General features: G+C 44.5%; 1 long non-coding RNA gene across 2 annotated transcripts; it reads left to right on the top strand.

Moving 5' to 3' along the window:
* Nucleotides 1-3,098: 3,098 nt before the first annotated feature.
* On the top strand, nucleotides 3,099-18,782 carry LOC144372060 (uncharacterized). 2 transcript variants are annotated; one of them, XR_013432102.1, is made up of 2 exons: nucleotides 3,099-5,559; nucleotides 17,498-18,782. It is a non-coding gene; the product is annotated as an uncharacterized LOC144372060 (long non-coding RNA). The 2 variants fall into 2 exon arrangements; XR_013432101.1 differs by lacking the exon at nucleotides 3,099-5,559 and adding an exon at nucleotides 14,189-14,790.
* The last annotated feature ends 7,382 nt before the right edge of the window (nucleotides 18,783-26,164 follow it).

Below are 26,164 nucleotides of genomic sequence, written 5' to 3'. Positions count from 1 at the left end.
TGGGGTGAAGAAGGCCTGTTACAGAGAGCAGAGTTTGGAGACTGGGTTGCAGAAGACCTTTTACAGAGAGCAGATGTTGGAGACTTGGGTGCAGAAGGATTGTTACTGATGGCACAGTTTGGAGACTGCTGTTTAGAAGGATTGTTTCAGAGAGCAGAAGATTCAGACTGAGGCTTAGAAGGACTGTTACAGAGAGCAGAGTTTGGAAATTTGGGTGCAGAAGGACCATTATAGAGAGAAGAGGTTGGAGAATTCCGTACAGAAAGACTTTTACAGAGAGCAGAGTTTGGAGACCGGGGTGCAGAAGGACCGTTGCAGAGATCAGATGTGGGAGACTGGGGTGCAGAAAAACTATTACAGAGAGCAGACGTTGGAGACAGAGGTGCAGAAGGATTGTTACAGAGAGCAGATTTGGAGACTGGGGTGCAGAAAGACAATTACAGAGAGCAAAGGATAGAGACTGAGATGCAGAAGGACTTTTACGGAGAACAGAGCTTGGAGAATGAGGTGCAGAAAGATCGTTACAGAAGGAAGAGTTTGGAGACTGGGGTGCAGAAGGACTGTTACAGAAAGCAGAGGTTGGCAATTGGGGAGCAGATGGACCGTTACAAAGAGAGGAGGTTGGAGACTGCAATACAAAAGGACTTTTACAGAGAGCAGAGTTTGAAGACTGGGTAGAAGAAGGATCGTTGCAGAGAGCAGATGTTGGAGACTGAGGTGCAGAAGGCCTATTACACAGAGAATAGTTTTAGGACTTGGGTGCAGAAGGCCTGTTACAGAGAGCAGAGTTTGGAGACTGGGGTGCAGAAGACTCTTACAGAGAGCAGCGTTTGGAGAATGGGTTGCAGAAGAACCTTACAGAGAGCAGAGGTTGGAGAGTGAGGTGCAGAAGGACTTTTACAGAGAGTAGAGCATGGAGACTGGGGTGCGGAAGGAATGTTACAGAGAGCAGAGTTTGGAGATTGGGGTGCAGAAGAACTGTTACTAGAGCAGAGGTTGGAGACAGGGGTGCAGAAGGACTGTTTCAGAGAGCAGAGTTTGAAAACTGAGGTGCAGAAGGACTGTTATAGAGAGAAGATTTTGGAAACTGGGATGTAGAAGGACCGTTGCAGAGAGTAGAGGTTGGAGCCTGGGGAGAAGAAGGATCGTTGCAGAGAGCAGATGTAGGAGACTGGGGTGCAGAAGGACTATTAAAGAGAGCATAGTTTGGAGACTGAGGTGCAGAAAGATCATTTCTGAGTTCAGAGGTTTGAGACTGGAGTGCAGAAGGATCGCTACAGAGAGCAGAGGTTGGAGACCGGGGTGCAGTAGGATAGTTACAGAGAGCACAGGTTAAAGCCTGGGGTGCAGAAGAAATGTTGAAGGGAGCAGAGGTTGGAGACTGGGTGCACAAGGACTGTAGCAGAGAGCAGAGTTTGGAGACTAGGGTGTAGAAGGACTGTTGCAGAGAGCAGACTTTGGAGACTGGGATGCAGAAGGATCGTTGCAGAGAGCAGATGTTTGAGACTGGTGTGTAGAAGGACTTTTGCACAGAGCAGAGGTTTGAGACTGGGGTGCAGAAGGACTGTTTCGGAGAGCAGAGGTTTCAGAGTGGGGTGCAGAATAACTGATACGGAAAGTAGAATTTGGAGACTGGGGTGCAGAAGGATTGTTACAGAGAGCAGATTTTGCAGCCTGGCGTGCAGAAGGACTGCTGCAGAGAACAGAGGATGGATACTGAGATGCAGAAGGGCCGTTGCAGAGAGATGAGGTTGGCGACTGAGGTGCAGAATGACTGTTACAGAGAGCAAAGTTTGGAGAACGGGGTGCAAAAAGATCTTAAAGAGAGCAGACGTTGGAGACTGGGATGCAGAAAAATCGTTGCAGAGAGCAGAGGTTGGAGACTGGGATGTAGAAGAACTCTTGCAGAGAGCAGAGGTTGGAGACTGGGGTGCAGAAGGCCTTTTACAGAGAGCAGACTTTGGAAACTGAGTTGCAGAAGACCTGTTACAGAGAGCAGATGTTTGAGACTGGGGAGCAAAAGGATTGTTACAGATAGCACAGTTTGAAGACTGGGGTTTAGAAAGATTGTGGAAGAGAGCAGGGATTTCAGACTGTGTCTTAGAAGGACTGTTACAGAGAGCAGAGTTTGGAGATTGAGGTGCAGAAGGACTGTTTGAGAAAACAGAGGTTGGCATTTGGGGTGCAGAAGTACCGTTATAGAGAGAAGAGGTTGGAGACTGTGGTACAGAAGAACTGTTACAGTGAGCAGAGTTTGGAGACTGGGGTGCAGAAGGACTGTTACAGAGAGCAGACGTTGGAGACAGAGGTGCAATAGGATTGTTACAGAGAGCAGAGATTGGAGACTGGGGTGCAGAAGGACCATTAGAGAGAACAAAGAATGGAGACTGAGGTGCAGAAGGACTTTTAAAGAGAGCAGAGGTTGGAGACTGAGGTGCAGAACGATCATTGCAGAGAGAATAGTTTGGAGACTGGGGTGCCGAAGGACTGTTACAGAAAGCAGAGGTTGGCAATTGGGGAGCAGATGGACCATTACAAAGAGAAGAGGTTGGAGAATGCGATACAAAAGAACTTTTACAGAGAGAAGAGTTTGGAGAATGGATTGAAGAAGGATCGTTGCAAAGAGCAGATGTTGGAGACTGGGGTGCAGAAGGACTGTCACAGAGAGCACAGGTTGAAGACTGGGGTGCAGAAGAAATGTTGCAGAGAGCAGAGTTTGGAGACCTGGGTGCAGACGGACTGATACAGAGAAAAGAGGTTGGAGACTGGGGTGCAGAAAGACCGTTACAGATTGCAGAGGTTGGATACTGAGGTGCAGAAGGACTTTTACAGAGAGGAAAGGTTGGAGACAGGGGTGTTAAAGGATTCTTACAGAGAGCAGAGGATGGAGACTGGGGTGCAGGAGTGTTACAGAGAGCAGAGTTTGGAGATTGGGGTTTAGACGAACTTTTAAAGAAAGCAGAGATTGGAGACTGTGGTGCAGAAGGCCTGTTACAGAGAGCAGAGTTTGGACATGAGGTGCAGAAGGATCATTACAGAGAGCAGAGGTTGGACACTGATGTGCAGAAGGACTGTTACAGTGAGCAGAGCACGGAGACTTGGGTGCAGAAGGACTGTTGCAGAGAGCAGAGTTTGGAGACTGGGATGCAGAAGGGATCGTTGCAGAGAGCAGAGGTTGGAGACTGAGGGGCATAAGGATCTCTACAGGGAGCAGAGTTTGGAGACCGGGGTTCAGTAGAATAGTTACAGAGAGCACAGGTTGGAGACTGCGGTGCAGAAGAAATGTTGCAGAGAGATGAGGTTGGAGACTGGGGTGCAGAAGGACTTTTGCAGAGAGCAGAGGTTAAAGAATGGGGTGGAGAAGGCCTGATACAGAGAGCACAGTTTGGAGACTCTGTTGCAGAAAACCTGTTACAAAGAGCAGGTGTTGGAGACTGGGGTGCAGAAAAATTGTTACAGATAGCACAGTTTGGATACTGTTGTTTAGAAGGATTGTTGCAGAGAGCAGAAGTTTCAGACTGAGGCTTAGAAGGACTGTTACCGAGAGGAGAGGTTGGAAATTGGGGTGCAGAAGGAGCGTTATAGAAAGAAGAGGTTGGAGACTGGGGTGCAGGAAAAGCATTGCAGAGAACAGATGTGGGAGTCTGGGTGCAGTAGGACTGTTACAGAGAGCAGACGTTGGAGACAGAGGTGCAGAAGGATTGTTACAGAGAGCAGAGATTGGAGACTGAGGTGCCGAAGGACAATTACAGAGAGTAAAGGATGGAGACTGAGGTGCAGAAGGACTTTTACAGAGAGCAGAGGTTGGAGACTGAGGTATAGAAAGATCGGTGAAGAGAGAAGAGTTTGGAGACTGGGGTGCAGAAGGACTGTTACAGAAAACAGAGGTTTGCAAATGGGGATCAGATGGACTGTTACAAAGAGAAGAGGTTGGAGACTGTGATACAAAAGGACTTTTAATGAGAGCAGAGTTTGGAGACTGGATAGAAGAAGGATCATCAGAGAGCAGATGCTGGAGACTGAGGTGCAGAAAAACTGGTACAGAGAGCACAGGTAGGAGACTGGGGTGCAGAAGAAATGTTGCAGACAGCAGATTTTGAAGACTTGGGTGCATAATAACTTTGGCAGAGAGCAAAGTTTAGAGACTGTGGTGCAGAAGGACTGATACAGAGATCAGAGTTTGAAGACTGGGGTGCAGAAGATTCGTTTCAGAGAGCAGAGGTTGGAAACTAGGGTGCAGAAGGATCGTTACACAGAGCAGATTTTGGTTACTGGGGTGTAAAAGGACTGCTGCAGAGAGCAGAGGTTGGAGACTGAGGTGTAGAAAGATCGGTGCAGAGAGAAGAGTTTGGAGACTGGGGTGCAGAAGGACTGTTACAGAAAACAGAGGTTTGCAATTGGGGATCAGATGGACCGTTACAAAGAGAAGAGGTTGGAGACTGTGATACAAAAGGACTTTTAATGAGAGCAGAGTTCGGAGACTGGATAGAAGAAGGATCATCAGAGAGCAGATGCTGGAGACTGGGGTACAGAAGGACTGGTACAGAGAGCACAGGTAGGAGACTGGGGTGCAGAAGAAATGTTGCAGACAGCAGAGTTTGAAGACTTTGGTGCATAAAGACTTTGGCAGAGAGCAAAGTTTGGAGACTGTGGTGCAGAAGGACTGATACAGAGATCAGAGTTTGAAGACTGGGGTGCAGAAGATTCGTTTCAGAGAGCAGAGGTTGGAAACTAGGGTGCAGAAGGATCGTTACACAGAGCAGATTTTGGTTACTGGGGTGTAAAAGGACTGCTGCAGAGAGCAGAGGTTGGAGACTGAGGTGTAGAAAGATCGGTGCAGAGAGAAGAGTTTGGAGACTGGGGTGCAGAAGGACTGTTACAGAAAACAGAGGTTTGCAATTGGGGATCAGATGGACCGTTACAAAGAGAAGAGGTTGGAGACTGTGATACAAAAGGACTTTTAATGAGAGCAGAGTTCGGAGACTGGATAGAAGAAGGATCATCAGAGAGCAGATGCTGGAGACTGGGGTACAGAAGGACTGGTACAGAGAGCACAGGTAGGAGACTGGGGTGCAGAAGAAATGTTGCAGACAGCAGAGTTTGAAGACTTTGGTGCATAAAGACTTTGGCAGAGAGCAAAGTTTGGAGACTGTGGTGCAGAAGGACTGATACAGAGATCAGAGTTTGAAGACTGGGGTGCAGAAGATTCGTTTCAGAGAGCAGAGGTTGGAAACTAGGGTGCAGAAGGATCGTTACACAGAGCAGATTTTGGTTACTGGGGTGTAAAAGGACTGCTGCAGAGAGCAGAGGTTGGAGACTGAGGTGTAGAAAGATCGGTGCAGAGAGAAGAGTTTGGAGACTGGGGTGCAGAAGAACTGTTACAGAAAACAGAGGTTTGCAATTGGGGATCAGATGGACCGTTACAAAGAGAAGAGGTAGGAGACTGCGATACAAAAGGACTTTTAATGAGAGCAGAGTTTGAAGACTGGATAGAAGAAGGATCATCAGAGAGCAGATGCTGGAGACTGGGTTGCAGAAGGACTGGTACAGAGAGCACAGGTAGGAGACTGGGGTGCAGAAGAAATGTTGCAGACAGCAGAGTTTGAAGACTTGGGTGCATAAGGACTTTGGCAGAGAGCAAAGTTTGGAGACTGTGGTGCAGAAGGACTGATACAGAGATCAGAGTTTGAAGACTGGGGTGCAGAAGATTCGTTTCAGAGAGCAGAGGTTGGAAACTAGGGTGCAGAAGGGTCGTTACACAGAGCAGATTTTGGTTACTGGGGTGTAAAAGGACTGCTGCAGAGAGCAGAGGTTGGAGACTGAGGTGCAAAATGACTGATACAGAGAGCAGATGTTGGAGACTGGGGTGCAGAAGTACTGTAGCAGAGAGCAAAGGTTGGACACTGGGGTGCAGAAGGACTGTTGCAGAGAGAAGAGGTTGGAGACTGGGGTGCAGAAGGACTGTTGCAGAGAACAGAGTTTGGAGACTGAGGTTCAGAAGAACCGTTGCAGAGAGCAGAAGTTGGAGACTGAGTTGCAGAAGGATTGTTACAGAGACTAGAGGTTGGAGACTGGGGTGCAGAAGGACTGTTGCAGAGAGCAGACATTTGAGACTGGGTGCAGAACACCTGTTACAGAGAGCAGAGTTTAGAGACTGGGGTTCAGAATGACTGTTAAAGATAGCACAATTTCAAGACTGGGTTGCAGAAGGATCTTACAGAGAGCATTTTGTAGACTGAGGTTCAGAAGGACTGTTACATACAGCAGAGTTTGGAAACTAGGTTGCAGAAGGATTTTTGCAGAGAGCCGAGTTTTCAGACTGAGGTGCAGAAAGACTGTTTCAGAGAGCTGATGTTGGATCTTGTTGTGCATAGCGACTGAAACAGAGAGCAGAGTTTGTAGACTGGGGTGCAGAAGGATTGTTGCAGAGAGCACAGGTTGGAGAATGCGGTTCAGAAGGACTCTTGCAGAGAGAAGTGTTTGGAGACTGAGGTGCAGAAGGATCGTTGCAGTGAGAAAAGGTTGGAGACTGGGGTTAAGAAAGCCTGTTACAGAGAGCAGAGGTTGGAGACTGGGTTGCAGAAGGCCTGTTACAGAGAGCAGAGTTTGGGGACTGGGTTGCAGAAGACTGTTACAGAGAGCAGCGTTTGGAGAATTGGTTGCAGAAGGATCTTACAGAAAGCAGAGGTTGGAGACTGAGGTGCAGAAGGACTTTTACAGAGAGTAGAGGGTGGAGACTGGGGTGCAGAAAGAGTGTTACATAGAGAAGAGTTTGGAGATTGAGGTGCAGAAGAACTGTTACTGAGAGCAGAGGTTGGAAACAGGGGTGCAGAAGGACTGTTTCAGAGAGCAGAGTTTGAAGACTGAGGTGAAGAAAGACTGTTACAGAGAGCAGATTTTGGAAAATCGGATGTATAAGGACCCTTGCAGAGAGCAGAGTTTGGATCCTGGGGAGAAGAAGGGTTTTTGCAGAGAGTAGATGTTGGATACTGGGGTGCAGAAGGACTATTAAAGAGAACAGAGTTTGGAGACTGAGGTGCAGAAAGATCATTTCTGAGTGCAGAGGTTTGAGACTGGGGTGCATAAGGACTGTTAGAGATTGCAGAACTTGAAGACTGAGGTGCAGAAGGACTTTTACAGAGAGGAGATGTTCGAGACTGGGGTGCAAAAGGATTCTTACAGAGAGCAAAGGATGGAGACTGGGGTGCAGAAGGATCGTTGCAGAGAGCAGAGTTTGGAGATTGGGGTGCAGCAGGACAGTTACCGAGAGCACAGGTTGGAGACTTGGGTGCAGAAGGACTGTTTCAGAGAGCAGACGTTGGAGACTAAGGTGCAGAAGGATTGTAACAGAGAGCAGAGGTTCGAGACTGGGGTGCAGAAGAACTGTTACAGAGAGCAAAGTTTGGAGACTGGGGTTCAGAAAGCCTGTTACAGAGAGCAGAGTTTGGAGACTGAGGTGCAGAAGAATTGGTACAGAGAGGAAAGGTTGGAGACTGAAGTGTGTAAGGACTGTTACAGAGAGCAGAGTTTAGAAACTGGGGTGCAGATGGATCGTTGCAGAGAGCAGAGGTTGGAAACTGAGGTGCAGAATGATCGTTGCAGAGAGCAGAGTTTGGAGACTGAGGTGCAGAAGGATCGTTACAGAGAGCACAGTTTGGAGACTGGGGTCAGAAAGACAGTTACAGAGATCACAGTTTGTAGACTGGGGTTAAGAAGAAGTGTTGCAGTGAGCAGAGATTGGAGACTGCGGTACAGAAGTACTGTTACAAAGAGAAGAGGGTGTAGACTGAGGTGCAGAAGGAATGTCACCTAGAGAAGAGTTTGGAAACTGGGGTGCAGAAGGATGTTACAGAGAGCAGAGGCTTGACACTGGGGTCAGAAGGACTGTTGCAGAAAACAGATGTTGGAGACTGGGGTGCAGAAGGATCGTTGCAGAGAGCAGAGGTCAGAGACTGAGGTGCAGAAGGATCGTTACAGAGAGCAGAGGTTGGGGACTGGGGTCAGAAAGACAGTTACAGAGAGCACAGTTTGTAGACTGGGGTGCAGAAGAAATGTTGCAGTGAGCAGAGATTGGAGACTGCGGTACAGAAGTACTATTACAAAGAGAAGAGGGTGTAGACTGAGGTGCAGAAGGAATGTCACCTAGAGAAGAGTTTGGAAACTGGGGTGCAGAAGGATGTTACAGAGAGCAGAGGCTTGACACTGGGGTCAGAAGGACTGTTGCAGAAAACAGATGTTGGAGACTGGGGTGCAGAAGGATCGTTGCAGAGAGCAGAGGTTGGAGACTGAGGTGCAGAAGGATCGTTACAGAGAGCAGAGGTTGGAGACTGGGGTCAGAAAGACAGTTACAGAGAGCACAGTTTGTAGACTGGGGTGCAGAAGAAATGTTGCAGTGAGCAGAGATTGGAGACTGCGGTACAGAAGTACTGTTACAAAGAGAAGAGGGTGTAGACTGAGGTGCAGAAGGAATGTCATCTAGAGCAGAGTTTGGAAACTGGGGTGCAGAAGGATGTTACAGAGAGCAGAGGCTGGACACTGGGGTCAGAAGGACTTTTGCAGAAAACAGATGTTTGAGACTGGGGTGCAGAAGGATTGTTGCAGAGAGCAGAGGTTGGAGACTGAGGTGCAGAAGGATTGCTACAAGAGCAGACTTTGGAGACCGGGGTGCAGTAAAATAGTTACAGAGAGCACAGTTTAAAGACTGGGGTGCAGAAGAGATGTTGCAGAGAGCAGAGGTGGGAGACTGGGGTGCAGAAGGACTGTAGCAGAGAGCAGAGGTTTGAAACTGGTGTGTAGAAGGACTGTTGCAGAGAGAAGACATTGGAGACTGGAATGCAGAAGGATCGTTGCAGAGAGCAGATGTTGGAGACTGGTGTGTAGAAAAATTTTTGCAGAGAGCAGATGTTGGAGACTGGCGTGCAGAAGGACTATTACAGAGAGCAGAGGTTTTAGACTGGGGTGCAGAATAACTGATACGGAAAGTAGAGTTTGGAGACTGGGGTGCAGAAGGACTGTTACAGATAGCAGAGTTTGTAGCCTGGGGTGCAGAAGGACTGCTGCAGAGAACAGAGGTTGGATACTGGGGTGCAGAAGTGCCATTGAAGAGGGAGGAGGTTGGAGACTGAGGTGCAGAATGACTATTAGAGAGAGCAAAGTTTGGAAAACGGGGTGCAGAAGGATCTTACAGAGAGCAGAGTTTGGAGACTTGGGTGCAGAAGGACTGTTGCAGAGAGCAGAGGTTGGAGACTGAGGTGCAGAAGAATCGTTGCAGAGAGCAGAGGTTAAAGACTGGGGTGCAGAAGGCCTGTTACAGAGAGGAGATGTTTGAGACTGGGGTGCAGAAGGATTGTTTCAGATAGCACAGTTTGGAGACTGGGGTTTAGAAGGATTGTTGCAGAGAGCAGATTTTTCAGACTGAGTCTTAGAAGGACTGTTACAGAGAACAGAGGTTGGAGTCTCAGGTGCAGAAGGACTGTTTCAGAAAGCAGAGGTTGGCAATTGGGCTGGGGAAGTACCGTTATAGAGAGAAGAGTTTGGAGACTGCGGTACATAAGGACTGTTACAGAGAGCAGATGTTGGAGACAGAGGTGCAGAAGGACCATTACAGAGAGCAAAGGATGGAGACTGAGGTGCAGAAGGACTTTTACAGAGAGCAGAGGTTGGTGACTGAGGTGCAGAAGGATTGTTTCAGAGAGAAGAGTTTGGAGACTGGGGTGCAGAAGGACTGTTACAGAAAGCAGAGGTTTGCAATTTGGGAGCAGATGGACCGTTACAAAGAGAAGAGGTTTAGAGACTGCGATACAAAAGGTCTTTTACAGAGAGCAGAGTTTGGAGACTGGGTAGAGGAAGGATCGTTGCAGAGAGCAGATGTTGGAGACTGGTGTATAGAAAAATTTTTGCAGAGAGCAGAGGTTGAAGACTGGGGTTGCAGAAGGACTGTTGCAGAGAGCAGAGGTTGGAGACTGAGGTGCAGAAGGACTGTTACAGAGAACAGAGGTTTTAGACTGGGGTGCAGAATAACTGATACGGAAAGTAAAGTTTGAAGACTGGGGTGCAGAAGGACTGTTACAGAGAGCAGAGTTTGTAGGCTGGGTTGCAGAAGGACTGCTGCAGAGAACAGAGGTTGGATACTGGGGTGAAGAAGGGCCGTTGCAGAGGGATGAGGTTGGAGACTGAGGTGCAGAATGACTGTTACAGGGAGAAAAGTTTGGAAAATGGGGTGCAGAAGGATCTTACAGAGAGCAGAGTTTGGAGACTAGGGTGCAGTAGAACTGTTGCAGGGAGATGAGGTTGGAGACTGGGGTGCAGAAGGCCTGTTACAGAGAGCAGACGTTGGAGACTGAGTTGCAGAAGACCTGTTATGAAGAGCAGATGTTGGAGACTGGAGTGCATAAGGATTGTTACAGATTGCAGAGTTTGGAGACTGGGGTTTAGAAGGATTGTTGCTGACAGCAGAGATTTCAGACTGAGGCTTTGAAGGTCTGTTACAGAGAGCAGAGGTTTGAGTCTGAGGTGCAGAAGAACTGTTTCAGAAAGCAGAAGTTGGCAATTAGGGTGCAGAAAGGCCGTTATAGAGAGTAGAGGTTGAAGACTGCAGTACAGAAGGACTGTTACAGAGAGCAGAGTTTGGAGACTGGGGTGCAGAAAGACTGTTAGTGAGAGCAGACGTTGGACACAGAGGTGCAGACGGATTGTTACAGAGAGCAGAGATTGAATATTGGGGTGCAGAAATAGCATTACAGAGAGCAAAGAATGTAGACTGAGGTGCAGAAGACTTTTACAGAGAGCAGAGTTAGGATACTGAGGTGAAGAAAGATCGTTTCAGAGAGAAGAGTTTGGAGACTGGGTTTCAGAAGGACTGTTACAGAAAGCAGAGGTCGGCAACTGGGGAGCAGATGGACCCTTACAAAGAGAAGAGGGTCGAGACTGTGAAACAAAAGAACTTTTACAGAGAGCAAAGTTTAGAGACAGGGTAGAAGAAGGATCATTCCAGAGAGCAGATGTTGGAATCTGGGGTGCAGAAGGACTGTTACAGAGAGCACAGGTTGGAGACTGGGGTGCAGAAGAAATATTGCAGAGAGCAGAGTTTGGAGACCTGGGTGCAGAAGGACTGATACAGAGAGAAGAGGTTGGAGACTGTGGTGCAGAAGGATCTTACAGAGAGTAGAGGTTGGAGACTGCAGTGCAGAAGGACTGTTGCAGAGAGCAGAGGTTAGAGATGGGGGTGCAGAAGGACTGTTACAGATAGCACAGTCGCGAGACTGGGTTGCAGAAGGGTAATACAGAGAGCATTTTGGAGACAGAGGTGCAGAAGAAGTGTTACAGGAGCAGAGGTTTAAGACTGAGTTGCTGAAGGATTGTTGCAGAGAGCAGCGTTTTCAGACTGAGGTGCAGAAGTACTGTTGCAGAGAGCAGATGTTGGATCCTGGGTTGAAGAAGGATCATTGCAGAGAGCAGAGGTTTGAGACTTGGGTGCAGAAGGCCTATTAAAGAGAGCAGAGTTATAAGACTGGGGTACAGAAGGCCTGTTACAGAGAGCATAGTTTGGAGATTTGGGTGCAGAAGGACTATTACAGAGAGCAGAGTTTGGAGAATTGGTTGCAGAAGGATCTTACAGAGAGCAAAGTTTGGAGACTGAGGTGCAGAAGGACTTTTATTGATAGTAGAATTTGGAGACTGAGGAGCAGAAGGAACGTTGTAGAGAGCAGAGGTTGGAGACTGATGTCCAGAGGAATTGTTACAGAGATCACTGGGTAGAGACTGGAGTGCAGAAGGAGTGCTACAGAGAGCAGAGTTTGGAGATTGGGGTGCAGGAGAACTGTTACCAAGAGCAGAGGCTGGAGACTGGGGTGCAGAGGACTGTTGCACAGTGCAGAGTTTGGAGTCTGAGGTGCAGAAGAACTGTTACAGAGAGCAGACTTTGGAGACAGGGGTGCAGAAAGACTGATACAGAAAGTAGAGGTTGGAGACTGGGGTGTAGAAGGACCGTTACAGAGAGCAGAGTTTTGAGACTGCTGTAGAGAAGGACTATTACAGGGAGCAGAGTTGGAGACTGGGGTTCTAAAGGATCATTGCAGAGAGCAGATGTTGTAGACTGGTGTGCAGAAGTATTTTACAGAGAGCATAGGTTGAAGACTGAGCTGCATAAGTACTATTACAGAGACCAGTGGCTGAAGACTGGGGTTCAGAATGATCGTTGCAGAGAGCAGAGGTTGGAGACTGAGGTGCGGAATGATCGTTGAGGAGAGCAGAGGTTGGAGACTATGGTGGAGAACGATACTTACAGAGAGCAGATGTTGGAGACTGGGGTGCAGAAGGACAGTTACAGAGAGCACAGGTTGGAGACTGGGGTGCAGAAAAAATGTTGCAGAGAGTAGAGGTTGGAGACTAGGTTGCAGAAGGACTGTTACAGAGATCAGAGGTTGTAGACTGAGGTGCAGAAGGACTGTTACAGAGAGCAGAGGTTAGAGACTGGGGTACAGAAGAACTGATACAGAAAGCAGACTTTGGAGACTGTGGTGCAGAAGGACTGTTGCAGAGAACAGAGTTTGGAGACTGGGTTGCAGAAGAATATTATGTAGAGCAGAGTTTAGAGACTGCAGTGCAGAAGGATTGTTACAGAGAGCAGAGGGTGGCGACTGGGGTGCAGAAGAATCTTACAGAGAGCAGAGGTTAGAGACTGGGGTGCAGAATAACTGTTGCAGAGAGTAGAGGTTGAAAACTGAGGTACAGAAAGATCGTTGCAGAGAGAAGAGGTTGGAGACTGGAGTGCAGAAGGCCTGTTACAGAGAGCAGAGTTTGGAAACTGGAGTGCAGAAGGCGTTTTACAGAGAGCAGATGTTGGAGACTGGGGTGCAGAAGGATCGTTGCAGAGAGCAGAGGTTTCAGACTGAGGTGCCGATGGACTGTTACACAGAGCATAAGTTGGAGTCTGAGGTGCAGAAGCACTATTATAGAAAAAAGAGTTTGGCAATTGGGGTACAGAAGGACCGTTACAGAGAGAAGAGATTGAAGACTGTGGTACAGAGAGCAGAGTTTGGAGACTGGGGTTCAGAAGGACCATGGCAGAGAGAAGAGATTGAAGACTGTGGTACAGAGAGCAGAGTTTGGAGACTGGGGTTCAGAAGGACCATGGCAGAGAGCAGAGGTTGGAGCCTGGGGAGAAGAAGGATCAATGCAGAGAGCAGATGTTGGAGACTGGGATGCAGAAGGACTGTTACAGAGAGCAGAAGTTGAAGATTGAGGTGCAGAAGGATCATTACAGAGAGCAGAGGTTGGAGACGGGCGTGCAGAAGGATCTTACAGAGTGCAGAGGTTGTATACTGGGGTGCAGAAGAAATGTTGCAGAGAGCATAGATTTGAGACTGGGGTGCAGAAGGACTGTTACAGAGAGCAGAGGTTAGATTCTGGGTTGCAGAACGACTGATACACAAAGCAGAGTTTGGAGAATGGGGTGCGGAAGGACCGTTACAGAGAGCAGAGTTTGGAGACTGGGGTGCAGAAGAACCGTTGCAGAGAGCAGAGTTTGGAGACTGGGGTGCAGAAGGATGTTACAGAGAGCAGAGTTTGGAGACTGAAGTGCAGAAGGACTGTTGCAGAGAGCAGATGTTTGAGACTGAGGTGCAGAATGATGGTTTCAGAGAGAAGAGGTTAGAGACTGGGGTTAAGAAGGCCTGTTATAGAGAGCAGAGTTTGGAGACTGGGGTGCTGAAGGCCTGTTACAGAGAGCAGAGGTTGGAGACTGGGGTGAAGAAGGACTATTATAGATAGCACAGTTTGTAGACTGGTGTGCAGAAGGATATTATAGAGAGCAGAGTTTGGAGACTGAGGAGCAGAAGGACTGTTACAGAGAGCAGAGTTTGGAGACTTGGTTGCAGAATGATTGTTGCAGGGAGCAGAGTTTTCAAACTTAGGTGCAGAAGGACTGTTGCAGAGAGCAGATGTTCGAGAGTGGGGTGCAGAAGGACTCTTTCAGAGAGCAGAACTTGGAGACTGGGGTGCAGAAGGATTCTTTCAGGGAGCAGAGGTTGGAGACTGGGGTGCAGAAGGCCTGTTACACATATCACAGTTTGGAGACTGGTGTGCAGAAAAATATTATGGAGAGCAGAGTTTGGAGACTGAGGTGCAGAAGGACTGTTACAGAGAGCAGAGATTAAAGACTGGGTTGCAGAATGATTGTTGTAGAGAGCAGTTTTCAGACTTAGGTGCAGAAGGACTGTTGCAGAGAGCAGATGTTCTAGAGTGGGGTGCAGAAAGAGTGTTCCCGAGAGCAGAACTTGGAGAATGGGGTGCAGAAGTTTTCTTGCAGGGAGCAGAGGTTGGATACTGGGGTGCAGAATGATTGTTGAAGAGAGGAGAGTTTTCAGACTGAGGTGCAGAAGGACTGTTGCAGAGAGCAGATGTTCGAGACTGGGGTGCAGAAAGAGTGTTCCCGAGAGCAGAACTTGGAGACTGGGATGGATAAAAATTGTTGCAGGGAGCAGAGGTTGTAGACTGGGATGCAGAAGGACTGTTATAAAGAGCAGAGGTTTTAGACTGGGGTGCAGAAGGCCTGCTACAGAGAGCAGAGCTTTGACACTGTGGTGCAGAATGATTGCTGATAGCTTGTGAGCCTCTTTCTGGATACCTTCTTTTCCGCACAGTCCATCAGGCCCTCTCTCCTCACCCTGCTCTTTTTTGGCTTTATGAGCACCTGTGACTTCCACAGTCACTCTAAGCCATGACTCCCAGGCCTATCTCCTGGGAACCTGTCCCGCTGCCTCCTGGAATCTCCTTGGGGAGACCCCGAAGGTACCCAGACTCCAGGCCCATCCTTCTTTCCTCCTTTCCTCTACCCAGACATGCTCCTTCTCTTTTTTTTTATGTTTTAATGAGTGATCCCACTGCCACTCAGCTACCCCACAGACCAGGTGCCCTCTTGTTTCCTCGTCACCAGGATTTTAAAGTGCTCCACCCAGGGCTCCTCTTCAGAGCTTTTCCCCAAGCTCCAAATGTCACATCTTCACTTACCAGATATTTCCTTTTAATCTTGTTTTGGCACCCGATTACTCTCCCAGACGACATGAAGGAATTCTAACCGAAGCACATGGACTGTAGAGACTATTATGGCTTAGAAATAAGGTATTCCCCCACCAAAAGCTCAGGGTCAGCCACAGTTGCAATGTTATGAGGTGAAATGATTAGACTGTGAGACTTGTGACCTAATCTGTGGATCCATCCATTTTGTGGGTTAATTATCTGAAAGGCCCACTCTACTGAGAGGTGTGTGGGCAGGTGGAGTGTGGCCGGGGACATGCCCTGGGGAACTACATCTTGTCCCCTGTGAACTGTCTCCTCCTGACCCCTCCCCCGCCCCAACCTTCTGGCTGCCATGAGCTAGGGATGCTTCCCCCCCTTGTTCCCTTCCACCTCAGCGTCCCACCTCATCTCAGGCCGGCAGCAATGTGTCAGCTGGCCCCAGACCAAACCTCCAAGCCAGGAGGCCAGAGTGCATCTCCCCCTCCGGGTTGTTCTGGTCAGGCCTGTGGTAACTGTGGCAACCGTGGACTGACCCAGGGAGTAGGTGTTATGAGTGGATTGGACCTACAACCGTTTCCTAAATCCACAGATTCTGTCATTTTCAGAGCTCAAGCCATTTCCTTCTGGATGGCCTCTTTCCAGCCTGCCCTCACATATAATGCGGTCTACTAGTGATTATTGAGATTCTCCAGCCGTCCTGGTCCTGCCCATTTGCACACCACAGCTACCTCTTAGGCAGCCAGACCCATGGACCTCCTGCAGCCCACTGAGGAGAGAAGAGAGATTTTCTGAGGACCCTGTTAGAAGTCCACTCTTATTTTTTTTTTAAAGACCACACTCAGAGGGCATGTTTCAGGCAGTCCTTCACATGCGTCTTTGAGAAATCAGACTCACAATAATTTTTGTGATTCTCTCCCAGGCTCCAATAACCACCGCTCTACTCCCTACTTCTCTGAGATAAACTTTTTAGCTTCCAAAAAGAAGTGAAAAACTGCTATTTCTCTTTATGTGTCTGGCTTATTTCACTTAATATAATGTCTCCCATGAGCTAGTTTTAAATAGAAACTGCACAACAAATTCTTTTATGTCAGATTTAAATTTTATTCTGAAGAGATAATTCAAAATTGTCACATATGTTTATGTAGGAAAATGTTCATTAAAATATTTATAGGACTGGAGATGATCTGAATGTTTAGCCAAAGGGGAGAGATTAAGTTTATTTAAGAGAGATGTAAGTTTATTGATCATCTCAATAGATGCAGAAAAAGCATTTAACAAAATATAGCACCCCTACCTGTCAAAACAGTAGAAACACTAGGGACAGAAGGAACTTTGTAAAAGCATTGTAAAAGCTATCTATGCTAAACCCAAGGCAGCATCATTCTAAGTGGAGAAAGGTTTAATGCATTCACTCTAAAAACTGGAAGCAGACAGGGTGCACTCTCTTTCACCACTTCTATTCAACTTCATCATTGAAATTGCCAGAGCCATTGGACAAAAAAAAAAAAAAGAAATTTAAGGTATACAAATAGGTCAAGAAGTATTCAAATCTCACTCTTTGCTGATAGGATCATGTCATCTTCTTAAATTTTTTATTAGAGCATAATAGTTATACATAGAAGTTGGGTTGATTTGGAAAAGATCCTACGTGCATGGAATCTGATTTACTCCATTCAGTCACCACCCCCCATCTCTCTCCCCTTTCAGCCCCCATTCTCCTTTCTCTACTGATCTTTCTTTAGGTCATTTATCTGTTAATTTCTGACTGGTGCTTTCTACATATGCATACAGGTGCAGTCCCCTGTGGTAGACTTCCATGTGCACATAACATGATCTGCGTAAAGACCTTTCACATTCCCTCCCTTCACAAACCTTTACGCCCTCTCATTCTCCTTCTACTCCACTGATCTTCCCTGTATACTTAAGATAGCCAGTCCAACCCCTCTTCATCAACTTCTTTCCTCTATTTTGCTCTGGCCCTGATAATTTCAGCATTGTACAGGAATAGTTAACTTCTGCCTTTCCGAACACAGAGATCAAGATTGATGTAAAATGAGAAAAACTCTACATAGGAAAACACTGAAGGCAACACCTACTGCTTCTGCAGATGATGACTCTGCTTTGTAAATTTTTTTCTTAACATTTGCAATGAAAATGAACTTCTCAAAAATCCTCTGTTTACATAAAAGGACAAAAGGAGACAGAGATTACTGAGACAGTGAGAAATGACTTCACACCATGATGAGGTCGAATAGCTTTCTGTTGGATTCTAGCAATTCTCTGGTTACTCCCACCCACCATCACCCCTGCAAATGTGTGCAGCTCCATGGGTCTGATTCCCTGAGACCAGTCCCACAGATTATCAGTCTCCAGGCTGCTTTTCATTTGATATTATTTGCCATGTTGCTGCAGATTAACAAGCCTGTTTGGGGTGCTCTCAGTCCATTCTCATCCTGGTCTCTTTTTCTCTGTTTTGTAGCTATGACAGCATTGGAAATGAGCAATCAATCATTTGTCACTGAATTCATCTTCTTGGGATTTTCCAACCACTCCAACCTACAGGGATGGTTCTTCCTGCTCTTTCTGGTCATTTACCTGACCACTCTCCTGGGGAACATGCTCATAATAGTGACCACCACGGTCAGTCCTGCTCTCCACACTCCAATGTACTTTTTCCTCAGCAATTTAAGCTTCTTGGACATCTGCTACAAATCCACCACCCTCCCAGTACTGCTGATGAACTTCTTCTGGGAGAAGAAGGCCATTTCTTATGAGGGCTGCCTTTCCCAGATCTTCTTCTTGGTGACACGTGCTGGCCCAGAAGGCTTCTTACTGGCTGTGTGGCCAGTATGACTGTGTTAGCCAGGTCTGTGTTAGCCTGGTGACTGGGTCCTGGCTGTGTGGGCTGGTGAATTTGGTCACACACACGGTGCTGGCCATCACACTCACTCTGTGTGGGCCCCACCAGATCAGCCACTTTCTCTGTGACACCCCATTGCTCCTGAAGCTCTCCTGCTCAGACACCTCTGTCAACGAGTCAGTGCTCCACGTTGTCAGTGCCACCATGGGCCTGAGCCCCTGCCTTTTCACTGCAGGCTCCTACGCACTCATCATGGCGGCCATCCTGGGGATTCCCTCTGCCCAGGGCAGGAGGAAGGCCTTCTTCACCTGTGCGTCCCTCCTCACTGTCGTGGTGGTCTTCTATAGAACAGCCAACTTCCACTATGACAGGCCCAGAGAAGGCTGGACACGGACACCCTGGTCTCTGTGCTCTTCTGTGTGGTGACACCTATGTTGAAGCCAATCATTCACAGCCTGAGAAGCAACGAGGTCCAGAGTGAATTGAGGAAGCTGGCTGGGAGACAGACTGTATAGTGAGATTAGAACTAGATGATGGTTTCATTCTAGGAGATGTCTTAGTTGTAGAAATATGTGAACTCTTCAGCAGCAAATTACAAGAGCGCTCTCTCCATACACAGTGTCTCATGACCACTGTGGTGCCCCAACCAGGGGAAGCACACTGTGCTAAGTATGGTGACCTCACCTGGGTTCTCTAATCCACAGGTATTTCAGAATATTTTTATTACTTTTCTCTCCAAAAAAAGCTTATACCCAAAGCAGTCAATCTCCTTTCCCCCAATATTGCAGTTCTAGCCAACACTAGTGAATGTGAAGTGCTATGTGCAATGTGACTTGACTTGCATTTTCCTAATGGATCTTGATTCTAAGTTTTAAATAAACACCATTTCTGTGTTTCTCCTTCACATGTGGAAAGACCCATGTATACACTCAAGTTTCTGTGGATATTTTTAATGAAGTAATACTATATACGCCTTTTGGATCTGACTCCTTTCACTTAGGATGTTTGCAATTTTCAGTTATATTGTAGCTTGTATTAGTATTTTAGTTTATTCCTCCTTATTGTGACTGATTTTTATCTTATAAAAATGCCGCATTTCTTTGTTCATTTTCCACTGGATAGTAATTTTTACTTTGTGTCTGTGTGGTGTCGTACTGCAGATTGAACCCGGAGCCTCCTGCACACTAAACAATGTTCTACCATTAAGCCAGAGCCCAACACTTTTAAAAATTTTGTTTTGAGACAGTGTCTTGCAAATTTGCCCAGGTTGTCCCTTAATTTGTGATCCTCCTGCCTCAGCTTCTTGAGTAGCTAGATTACAGACCTGCCTTGTCATTTTCACTTTTTGACTAATATGAATAAGTTTAGTATATATAATATGAACATTATATATAATATGAAAATTATATCAACATTCATGTACAAATCATTGGTGGACAACTTTTTTATTTATCTTGAGTTTGTAAGTAGGAGTGGAAGAGGTGGATCATTAACTCCATATTTAACTTTCTGAAGAAGTTCCAGATCATTTTCAGACTAGTGGAACCAGCTTACCATATTATTAAGAGTGGTGAATAAAGCTTCTGATTTCCTCACTCCCTTAACAACACATCATTGTCATTCCTTTTATTGTGACGACCCTGGAATATGTGAAGTGCTTCATCAAATGTGCTTTAGCTTTGCCTTTCCCTAATGGCTAATCATTCTAAGATCTTTTAGGAGTACTGTTAATGTGTCTCTCCTAAGCATGAGGAAAACCCCATTGTATTATGGGAAATTTTAAGTTTTAGAGACTTACCTCTTTATCTAATACTTTTATTATTATTTTTGTGCAGTAAAATACTACAAGACTTTCAAGCATGTTGTCTTTTCTTCATCTGTGCCCGAAAGAGCTGTTCGATGACTCTTTTTTTTTCTCCTACTTTTAAACTCCATAGCAAACAATTTCTTCACCAGGTCATGAGCATCAGCAGGATCATAAAATTAAGGGGCACAAAGTCATAAAGGGTTTGGTAAGGGATCAGCCCTTAGCAGGAGTGGATCAGCTGAAGATAGTGGGGATGCTTTTAATATTGTGGCTTCTGATATCTGTCCATCTGGCAAAGTATGTAACATGAAGGAAAAACTTAATATGCCATGCGAAATCCATCCCAATAAGTGTACACCCCCCCTGAGTCCTTCTCTCCCTAGTGGGAAAGGAAGGCAGTCTTGAGGTTTCAGCCACCCACAACTTCTTAGCAGAAATCTCACTCTGAACTTCACTCACCCACATCCTAGAAGAGAGAGGACGCTGATCTTCTCGCTGCATGCTGGGAACAGGTGATTGCCAAGACATTAATGAATCCAACAGCGAATTAACTGCTCTCCATTGTTGCAGTTGAACTCAAGCCATTGCCCTTGAGTTGTGTTTGCACATTGAGGAGTCCCAGAGCAGCTGCAGAGGAAAGGCTCGTTGCATATTCCCAACAGGTCAGCCCCAGACCTCTATAAATGTCCATCACAGGAAAATGAATTGTGAGAGATCAGAGGATTTTGACTCATTCATGAGGCCACAAATATGCGACAGGCAACTTTCAGAATAACAGGTCCGTTTTGTGGTGAATGGAGACCAACAGCCAGTTTTACCAAGAGCTTTCTTTGCAGCCCAGGTGCTAGTATGGAGAGCAGCAAGGGCCACACCAAAACCAGAAATCTTCGCCTCTCTGTGAGAGTTGCTGGTAAGTAGTTTAATTACCATCACAATTTTCAAAAACACTATCCCAGAATCAGGATATACCTACACCTTAAAAACATATTACAGAATATTGTACATATTTTCATTACCATTTTGATGGCATTTATGTAATGACCTATCATAGCACCTTTTCTATGTGTGTCTAAGTTTCCACAATACTACTTGTATTGCCAGAGTAGAAATAACTTTAGAGGTTATCACAAAACCTGAGGAATTTCGCATGATGCCTCCAGTACTGGAAGAAAACCCAAAACATAACCAGAAACCCTGGGATGCCTAAATTTCTTAAGTGAGATGATGTGTGTGGAAAATTACTTATGGTAAACAATAGATAATGCTAAGTGTTAATCCTCTGCTTTTGATGAGCAGGACAAAAAGGAATAATTTTTAGGGAGAAAGTATAGGGACACATTCCCAATTTATTTTTAGGGAGAAAGTATAGGGACAAATTCCCAAGCAATTTACTGGGCAACATGAAAATTGGATTCAAAAATTTTAATCATTGCTTGTGCTATTGAGATCAAATAGGAATCATTGTTTCCCTGATGTGCATAAGGTTTTCATGATCACACCATTCTTTCTCGTTTTGGTCATGCCCATTTTTTTTTTTTTCGTTTGAGGAAATGAATCCCTAAGGTTAGTCAGCAAAACATTTCACTTATTGCCAAAGCAAAAAAAAAAAAAAGTTATTCTTTTAAGACTCTAGACTTATTTATTTTATTTTGTTTATATTTAGATATTAAAATTAGTTGTTCTTAACTGAAGCACTGACTTTCTATTGAAATTTAAATAGTTTAAGCTTCTTAAGTCCCTGAGATTTGAAATTTTAATGAAAGCTGTGTTGGCCTATTAATCATGTGCAATGAATTATTAGAACCAAAGACAAGAATGTCTGGGCATTTAAGATAATAAGACAGTTTACTAATATATGGTATTATCATCAGGTAACAAAGTATCACTACAAATAAGAGTTATTACATGATAAATTTTCTGAGTCAATTTCTTTTTTGTTTCTTAAATCATAACTGTTAATACACATTAAATGTACAAATTAATGTACATTATGCAAATTAAAGGGATTCATTGATGTTTCCCTACTTGCATTAATATATTGTGCATTAATATCAATTCTTTTTTCTGCAAAATGGGGATAATAGGTTATCTTATAGGTTGTTGTGTAAACAAAATAAGTTAATGCATGTAAAAGTTTTATAGGCATTTAATAAGTGTTAGGTATTTTTATCTAATGTGTGTCTCTATTCGTTACTCAATTTGAAAAATCCTGATTGGATTCAGGTATGTAAAAATTCATCTTTTCAAAGAAATTCACTGAGTTTTGATAGAATGGATTATCCGAAATTCAATCTAATTTTTACAGAAAACATGCCACTTTTAAACTACATTAAACAAGGTTTTTAAAGTCAGGCATTTATGTGTATTGAAGCAATCTACGAAGACTCACACTCGAATTGTTTTTCTATGAAATATGCCCTAGATGATTATGATGATTATGGTTATTATTATTGCAGAGCAGAGGGTTCACTATTAAGTTGATCTAATTCCTATGCTGCATTATATAAATTCTAAGGAGCAAGTACATATTGTGTCACAAAGTGTCATTCATGAGTTATGATTGTTAATAATGGATTCTAATGGTGACCATGATGATGATTCAATCTAATGTCCTACATTAATAAAAAGCATAGAGGATAAGAAAAATTGTTTGGGTATCATCATTCACCCTACCCCACACCTGTGACCTACAAGAAATTAGCCAGTAAAACCAAGGAAAGACTTATATGTAGATAAAATTATATAAACATACATTGGGAGATTTTTTTAATGCCCAATGAAATTGTCCCTCCTGAACTGACCTTTATATTTAAGACCTTTACAATAGCAGTATGCACAACTTCAGAGATTGTACTTTTAAATCCCTGAACATTTACGTTTAGTTTTCTCTTTTACACACCCACAGACCATGTACCAATTTCCCATAGTAAAATCTGCTGGAACTGCCTTCTATGTGGAATTTTATTTCTTTTTTGGAAAACATCTAGATATCTACCTATAAAAGAGATTGTCATATTGATCTTTTTGATACGGGGAGTTAAAAAAAGTACATGTCACTGATTTCTAAATGACTTGAAGTTCATCAAGGTAGTTGATAGAGAAAACAGAGAACGTAAGAAATGTCAAGTACATGTAGCTTCCAGCTCCATTTCAAAGTTGATTTATTGTAAATCAATGCTAATAAGGTAACCTCTTGTTTAGGGAAATTATTTAGAGAATGGGATACCTACAACTGAACTAGATAGTGTGGTGTTTTTAGTCATTTCTGGATAAACTTTTACTACAATTTTCGTGAACACCAAGTATCACAAGAATTTCTACTTTCTCTATTTCCTTCTCTACTTTCTCTATTTTCCTGGGGGATTTCATTTTCAGCTTTGTTGTAACAGTTGCCTTCAAGACAATGACTCCCAAATCCACACCTGCAGTTCTAGGCTGTCTGTGAAGGGCATTTCCACTTGATTATTCCACAAATAACTCACATTCAACATTACTCAAATCAAATCCACCAAAGCCTCCTCTACATCTGCTATTCCTCACATATTCCTGTTTTCCTGAGTGATCCCACAAGCTGGCCAGCCTGCCAAAACTGATTTGTTGTCTTTACTGTGTCCTCTTCAACTAGGACTTTAAAGTTATTCATATCCTTCTCCATGAGGGCTTCAGAGATTTTCTCCCACCTTCAACACAACACGTCTTCAGATACAGACCACTTCATTTTGATCTTGTTTTAGCACTCAGATCACTCTTTTGAACTAAACAGGTGAGTCTAAAACCTGGGAAACCAGGTTTCACAGTTATGGACCCCTGCTCTTTGGACTCACACGCACAATTACATGAGTGGGTCTATCTGCGTGTTCTAGACCTAGAGATCTGATGATTTTCTAAAACCCAGTCTATCTCCCTCCAGATGTCCCTGTTTTTAGTCTGCACTCACCTGAAAGAAATTTATGGTCCCCTATTGTTGATACTCTGCAATCATTGATGTCCATGCTCATACCCAAGCCTGGCTTCCAGAGACACACCTGGGCTCTCTGGTGGCCCATGGCATGGTGGGGGGTGGGACGTTTCCCGAGGTTTCTATTGCCAAGTACCTTGCTTAGAAATCAGGCCTGACACAGCTTCACAGAGCCTAGTCCTGGCCCCATAGGCTGATACCCTGCCACCTCCCCTGAAGTAGCAGGCTCCTCAGAATAACCCAGGGCTTGGCAGCATCCACTGGTACTATCCCACCAGCCCCTTGAAGCCTAGCTGGAGTCTCCATAGAAACAGGGTACATCTCTATGGAAATGGGCTCGCTCCTCCCTTCCCAGTGTGATGCAGCTCTCAGAGAAGCTCAATAGTGAGGGTCTTTCCATTTATAGCAATTAGCATAACCAAGTGTTCTGAGCTTGCTGAGCCTTAGATGGCAGATTCCTGCTATATTCTTTGAGATTTCTGCCATCAATGTTGCCTGTGATGCCAACTTGCCATCCCACTAACTATAAGACAGTGTTCTCAGTCAAGACCAATCCCACAACCAATAACACACACACACACACACACACACACACACACACACACACACACACACATGCACACGCCCATCCATCATGGTGAGCAAGGCTTTGTATCTGTGATACAGACCAAATGCACCCACCAATCACTTTCACTGCTTCAAATAGATCGTGATCAGGAAACAACTGATGTCACTTGTAAAATGTGATATGTCCTGGACTATCACTGTGGTAAAAAAGAAGTAGAGAAATGCAAAAAATGGGAGAAAATACTTAACCTCTTAGAGACATATAAAAATATTTAGATGTGGTTCCAACCAATCCTGAGTTAAAAATCATCTTGAAAAAATGCTTTCACTTCTGTTTATCAATTTACTTACTTACTTACTTACTTACTTACTTACTTACTTACTTACTTACTGCAGTACTGGGGATTGAACCCAGTGGCACTCTACCATGAAGCTATATCCCAAGCCCTTTCAATTATCGGGGGCGGGGGGCCTTGCAGAGTTTCAAATTTATGATCCTCCTGCCTTAGTCTCCCAAGTACCTGGGATTACAGGCAGGTACAACTCTTCCCCATTAATTACTTATTTTTAAAATAAGGCTATTTTTAAAAATTGAACTATAATTTGTACTCAAAGAATGCACAGATCTAAAGTGTACAGGTTTATAATATTTTACATATATATGAACTACCAAAAATCAGGATACAAAACATTTCCATCATTTTAGAAAATTCCTTCATGCTTCAACTGATATCACCCCTGAGCTCCAAAAAAAAAAAAAAAAGACAACCATTATTACTTGACCATTATAGCTCTTTTGCTAATTTTTGAAGTTTATTTAAAGGAAACATAGAGTATATATTTTGTAACTGGCTTCTTTCACCCAGAAATTTTTTTTTAGATTTGTCAATGTTATTAATGTTCCAGTATTTGTGTTTCTAAAGTAACTGAATTATTCCACTGCATGATAAACCGTGATTTGTCTTCTGTCATTCTGCTGAAGGCATAATATTTGTTTGAGTTATTATGAATCTTTACACAAGAATTTTTGTGAACTGTGCATTAATTTCCTTGAAAATATGCTAGGAATGGGATTGTTTTGAATAGAATAACTACATATTTAACTAAATTAGAAATTACTAAATATTTTTGAAAAGTAAGTGTATAGACTTCAAATTTCACCTTGAGTATCTATCGAAATAGCTAGAAAGCATGTTGTTTTCATCATTATAATAACCAAAAAGAGCAAAATAAAATGCAAATTAATGACTTTCCTTGACTTTATTAGGGATGAAGATTATAAGGCAAACAACTAACTGAAGTCTGGGGAGAGATAAGCAACCAAAATAATCAAGGCATTTTTTTAACTATGGGAGAACCCACTAGATACATAGGAGTTTATTTATAAAAAAAAACTCAAATAAAAAATAGTTAATGGATTGCTAAAGACTAAGTATAGACTGTTTTAAGAGCATAAAGACCCAGAGGGCTATAGACATAAGATGTTTGTATTTTTTCTTTTCTTCATGGATTCCACCAAATTCTCCCAGGAAAATAGGGAAGTACTCTGAGAAAGTGTCTTTAACGGTATCATTTCTTGGATAGGTGGAGGAACAAAGAGCAGCAACAGCAGCCAAAACTCCTCCCAGACCCATTTCCTGATTTTTTGCATATAACAAAAGCTGTAGTCTTCAGGGGCAAGAGTAACAGAAACTGTTACATTAGGACACTCAAAGGAAAACCTTTGTAGCTATGGAAAGGAACAGGCCGAAATGTCTAACGTCGGGAGGAATAAGAACTAGGCTCAGCCATATTGCTAGAAAGTGGGTCACTGTGAAGGCCATATCTCTGTTACTGAGTTTACAGTACCTAAGGCAGGGCTTCCTGGAAACATCAGAAATCCCTTCTCTGTTTCCCACTAGTCCACTAACATGTATTGACTGAAAATAACAGTAGAATACAGCTGAGAATTCTT

The sequence above is a fragment of the Ictidomys tridecemlineatus genome, chromosome Y, assembly GCF_052094955.1.
Source record: "Ictidomys tridecemlineatus isolate mIctTri1 chromosome Y, mIctTri1.hap1, whole genome shotgun sequence".
NCBI lineage: Eukaryota > Metazoa > Chordata > Mammalia > Rodentia > Sciuridae > Ictidomys > Ictidomys tridecemlineatus.
The sequence above is the reverse complement of the archived record's forward strand: the minus strand, read 5'-3'. Positions and strand labels throughout refer to the sequence as shown.